Source organism: Octodon degus, unplaced genomic scaffold (assembly GCF_000260255.1).
Source record: "Octodon degus isolate 3935 unplaced genomic scaffold, OctDeg1.0 scaffold00275, whole genome shotgun sequence".
In the NCBI taxonomy this organism is placed as follows: Eukaryota; Metazoa; Chordata; class Mammalia; order Rodentia; family Octodontidae; genus Octodon; species Octodon degus.
This window is the reverse complement of record NW_004524851.1, coordinates 4,707-10,755: the sequence shown is the minus strand read 5'-3', so window position 1 is coordinate 10,755 and position 6,049 is coordinate 4,707.

The following is a 6,049-nucleotide window of genomic DNA, read 5'->3' as shown; positions in this document are numbered from 1 at the left end:
CTCTTACTGAGAAGATTTTTCACGTCAAAAGAAATTACCAAAATTATCAAAAGAAATTACCATTTTGAGATGGAGTTTCTCTACATAGTTCAGTCTGGTCTTGAATTCACTATGTAGCCCAGATTGGCCTAAAATTCATAGCAGTTCTCTGATGTAGGCCTCTGAGTGCTGGGATTATAGGCATGCACCACCACTCCCAGTCAATACATTTACTTTTATCAAGAGGGTTAGGGTTTGAGGTTTAAAGTAAGTTTCAGAGTAAGGATTAGGATTTATAGTGTGAGTAAATATGAGAATTTGGGTTAGGGTTATGATTTGGGTTGGGGTTTGAGTTAGATTTGAATAGGAGTAAGGTTACAGTTAGTGTTAATAATTGGAAAAAGTACGCTGAATTCTCTTATGTTTTATCAGTCAAATACTTTTCCAAGTGTATTGTGGTAAATTAAAGATTTACACTGTAAAACCTTAGAGGAAATAATAAAACATATTCCAATAATTTATGGTGTACTAGTTTGTTAATTCTGACAAATATTTAAAGACTTGATTTAAAATTTTTTTTCTCCTAAGTCTCAAGGATGAAATACAAGCAAAAGATGCCTGTACACTTTCTCCTTAGCCCCCTTTATTTGTCTGGAACATGGCTAAGCCTGGCCATATCCTGGCTTGCCCCCTCACATGTCCACCACGAGTGTTTATTTTATAAGAACTCAAGTCAACCTGGATTAGAACAGATGCATATTTTTGTTTCCTTTTCATTGTAACACACACACACACACACACACACACACACACACAAAAATGACTCGTGCCAGCATAGTGTACATGCCTGTAATCCCAAGAATCAGGAAGCAAGAGGATTACTGTGAGTTGTATGTTAGCTTGTTCTACATAGTGAGTACAAGGCCAAACTAAAAAAAAAAAAAATGGCTCATAAAAGGTGACATAGAAAGTTTAGGCTTATCTACTTAGAGAGTCTCACTCACTCGTTTCCACTCTGTGAACAACCCAGGATAGTCTGGCCTGTGGTTCCAAAACAGGAACTCTTAGAAAAATTCTCAGGAGGCACCTTCATCCATCATGTATTTCAGCAGCAGCAGTGTCTGCTCCAGCCATCCCAGGCTGAGGGCCTGTCTCAGTCTCTCAGGGCTCAGCCTGGAACTATTGTCACTGGGTGCTTCCAGTGCTGGAACGCATTCTACAGCAAGCTTTACTGGTCTAAGGTGCACCACTGGATTCCCTTAACATCCCCTGTCTAGCAGGGACCTCTACATATTGTAGGAAGTGTAGCTGGTGTCAGGCCTCATCAGGAAATGTGTTCCTATGTGTGGTGGATTGACAACTGGTGGTCAACTTGTACCACCCAGCTGAACTGAATCAGCATGGGGCTGGGTATGGGAGTTAGGTAAGAAACCATGCAATCAATCAGACCAGGCACTCTGATGCAAGTAGATTTATTGGGGGCATCAAGCAGGCTGGCTGTCTAGTGGACTAAGACAGCAGTGAATAAAGGGGGGATAGGAGACTTTATAGGATCTTTCAGGGAGGGTGATTGCGGACTGGAACAGCAAGGTCACAGGTGGACAACATTTATCTTCCTTGTGGTATAATTTTCTTTATGTCAGAAGGGAGTGAGCTGAGACCAACATGGGTCAAGAGGGAGTGAGCCAAGACCAGAGTACAATGTGGGGCATTGGGTTGTGGTTGGGGTTGGTGTAGGTTACCTAGGAAACCAAGGGAGGGAATGTTTAGGGCAAGGTGCCTGGGAAACTTTGAGTCCTGACCTATCACTGAGGATTGTTTCCAACAACATAAAAAGGAGAACTGGTGAAGAGATGGTGCTGTTAGTTCTCCTTTTGGAGCTTGTAATGCTGGCTTTCCTGATTTGAACTTGGCTCTTCTCATCATCAGAGGAGCTTGGATGTTGTCACTGAGAATGGCTATGATTCACTTTGAGGGAGCTCTGGTCCTTACTTTGAGCATCGCTTTCTGCCTTTGGAGGAGAAGATAGTGTACTGTCGAATTCCGTGGAGAAGCTTGTCATGCTGTCTCTCCTGATTTGAATTTGGCATTTCTCATCATCTGAGGAGCACAGGAGCTCATTGTTACTCAGGATGGCTATGGTACTTTTCAGGTGAGCTCTGGTCCTTATTTTGAGCGCTGTTTCCTGGCTCCAGGGCAGATTTCCCCAGCCTGCTGGCACAGATCCTTTAGCTCTGGCATAGACCTTCTAGCTTCCACCCCTGACCTCTGAGTCTTCCCAGCTCAGATCTGTGATGCAGACTTACATGATGTATTGTGGGCTTTAGGCCTCCATTTGGACCTATGGGGGGCATTGTCATGAGCTCTAGGTCTTTAGCCAGACTCATGCAGGACAGTGCCATGTGATCCACGCCCTCAGTTGGACTCTTTAGGTCTTCAGTGTATAGACAGATTTTCACACTCTTTTGTATTTGACTCTTTGGGTGACTGCTGCAAAAAAAAATCCCGTGGTGGGCTGGGGATGCAGCTCAGTGGATTAAGCATCAGTCTCGCAAGCATAATGTCCCAAGTTTGATCCCTGGTACCACAATAAATAAATGCATAAATAATCCTATAAATTCTGTGTCTTGCATTATATTGTTTCCCTTGCAAACACTCAGTACAACACTGTGGGTTGGCTTTTCTTTCAAATTTTGTTTCTTCCCTGACTTCATGGCCTTATTTTCCTATAAGGAAAAAAGAGATCAAAGCCCTCTTCTTTCCAAAAGATATTTTCACATTTATGTAGGAATTTTCAGTAAAATGGATCATGTTATTGGTATAGAGGATGGCATGGAGATGGGGCACATATTGCATTGTGTGAGAGGAGGGAGGGCTTCCCAGAGGAGGCGGTATGAATACTGACCCTGCCAAGAGCTGGAGTTGCAGGGAGAAGAAAGCAAACAACTCACATGTGGCCTGCAGGTTGCCCCAGACCTCAGTGGCTTGCTGTGCTATCCAGTTATGGTAATGTCAATTGCTTCTGTTGCTGTCAGCACATGCATGTGACCAGAGGTTTGCTCTATCCCCAGTAGAATAATGTATAAAACATTCATTAAACATTTATTTATATCTGGAGAGTCTGTACATGATGTTCTAGTCAAGGAACAATTTTTTTAGATTGTGTGTGTGTGTGTAGAGTCTCACTATGCAGCTCAGGCTCATAATGATCCTCAAGTTTTCTGCCTCCCTAGTGCTGGGATTACAGGCATGTTCCACCATGCCTGGACTCAATCGCCAGCTCAAGTTGGCATGGCATGCCGTGCCAGGGATTGAACCCTGGCCCTGAGCTTGTCTAAGCAAGCACTTAATCTGCTGAGCTATCTTGCCGGACCTAAGGCACAATTTCAAAAACACCAGTTATGAATGTAATGTTGTTTGTATTCAATTTTAAGTATCTGGGAAGGTCTAGGTGATCACTTTCTTGATAATTGCACTTCAGTGCTTGACATTGTATGACTATATTTCCACAATTTATGTAGAGTTGGTGTTGAAAACCCTTATAAGGATAGTTTCTTCTTTACTTCTAACTTTTACAAATTTACATTCAAATGAGAACATATTAAATGTTCTTATATATAAAAGAATAGAATTTTTTAAAAAGAGTAGAATTATTTAAAGTGCTATGGCATAAAATTGTAATTTTATTGCAATTGCAACAAAAGCCAATAGATTTAATTTTCTGGAGATAAAGAAGCCCATTTATATGCTCCATGTGTTAATCTGTTTTCTGTCACTGTAACTGTTAGTCTCAGACTGGATAATTGTAATGAGCCAAGGTGATTCAGCCTTCTGCTCTGGAGGTCCAAGGCCAAGGGGCCCATCCTCTAGGTGTGGATATTCTGCAGAGTCCCAGGGCAGAGTTGGAAGGGTAGAGGTGCACACAAACAGAGAGCCGAGGTGACTGTTCTAAGAGCTCCACTTGGCAGGTGCTCAGTAGGCCATTAGCCATGACTGAGTTTTTCCACTCGTGACGCAACCACCTCTTAGAGGCACTTCCTCTACTAGGTATGGAATATTTGCAAAGAGAGTGAGTTTTGATGTGGATTTTGAAACTGTAGCAGATTGTATTGAAAAATGAAATATTAAATGTAGCTAGTGGAAATCTGAAGTATGAAGTCGAAGTAGTCTGGCTAGCCCTAAAATACATTATAGTATAAACCCTCCACAATGAAAACATTATGATGGTGTTAGTATGTATTTTAGGACTAGCTGAACTACTTCGACTTTATATTAGAAAAAATGAAGTGAAAAATCCTGGATCCAGGAGTGTGACACATTCTTATAATCCCACCACTCAGGAGGCTAAGGCAGGAGAATCTCTGTGAGTTGAAGGACAATCTGTGCTACATAGTTTAAGACCAGTGGGAACTGCATATTGGGACTCTGTCTCAAAAAATCCTCAAAATTGAGCTATATAAAAATATAAAAGTATGAATATAAATGGTGTAGTATATACTTTATTGCACTGTATTTAAGTCAGTGGCTAAAACCACAAGTGAGAGAATAAAGACAATGCTTTAAAGTTGGGAAATGGATAGAGAATAGGAAAAAGTTAAAACTAGATTTGTCTGCATTAACTATAACTAGAAAGAAAGCACAATGAAAAATAGAGATATGAAACACAAAGTCACAAAATCTGCAGAAAAAAGCATTGAGGGACATGTCTTCTATGACAAAATACAGAATTATAAAATACATGGAATTATGATGATGATGATGAAGATGATGATGATGATTTAGACAGGTGTGTTAGTTGATACGTTGTGTCAACTTGGCTGAATTAGCTCCTGCAGCATGGAGGCCTCGCCCTGCAGATGGGCAGGGCCCAGGAATTGAGAAAGGTTTCCTGCTGCCTTGCCCACTTCCTGCCCCGCTTCTGTGGAGAAGTCTCAGTCTAGTCTCAGTCTTCGGAGGAGCTTGATCTCAGCAGCTGCGCCACTTTGGAGGAGCTTCGATCTTCACTGTGGAGCGTCGGTCTTTGCAGTCAGCGCAGAAGGAAGAGAAAGGCTTGATGGTTGCCACTGCAGCTGCTGCTCCTCCTCTGCTCTTCATTGTTTTCTGCCACATGAACTGCTGTTGTTTGCCTCGGAGCCAGCAGAATATGGACTGAACCCTCCAGTAACTGAGCTAAATACACCTTTCCTTCCTTCATTTTGAGTGTCGGGTATTTGTCCCAGCAATGAGTAAAAAGTAAGTAAGACAACAGGATCTTGCTATGTAGATCACGCTGAGTTTGCAGTCGTTTATATAACCCAGGTAGGATTTTCACTCATGGTGAATCTCCTACCTCAGCCTCCCAAGTGCTGAGAATACTAGCATGTATCACTATGTAGGCTGAAAATGAAGTTTGAGTAGCACAAATAGTAAGGCCAAAGTCCAAAGGCACGGTGGAAAATTTTCACCTGTTACACAGAAATGGCAATGCTACTAAAATATAGAAACCAGGGCCTAGAAAAGTTATGCCCCACTATACCAAGGGACCTTAGACTGCCTCCATATGTCACTGAGAACTATGTGTATTATAAACAGGAGTGGATGGCCCGCCTTAGGTCCTGGGAAAGAATCTGCCAGGATTGGTTGAAGATCCTGTTTACTGTAGTCATGGGCCATGCTGGGGCTTCTGGGTACTGTGGTGTGTGTGCATGTGTGGGGGGCATTGCAAATGTTCTGGAACCTGTAGTCCCATGGGGCAAGCAGAGTTTTCAGGATGTTGCATTCCACTTGTAGAGAATGAAGACACCAAAGATTTGGGGTACCATAGCCCTGGGGCATTTCTCACTGAGGAATCTGGGTACCTGAGTTTGTGAAGATGCCTGCTGAGGACTTAGGGTACTTCATTCTTGAGGGAGTACACCAAAGATTCTGGATACTGCAATCCTGTGACCTGTGTGATTCTGGGTATCATATTTCTCGGGAGGATCACGATGAGACTTGGGGGTATTGTAGTATTTGTCAGGGTTACGCTGAAGATTTTGAGTAGCACAGTACTTGGTGAGTAGTTTGGGTACACCCAGAGGATTCTGGGTCC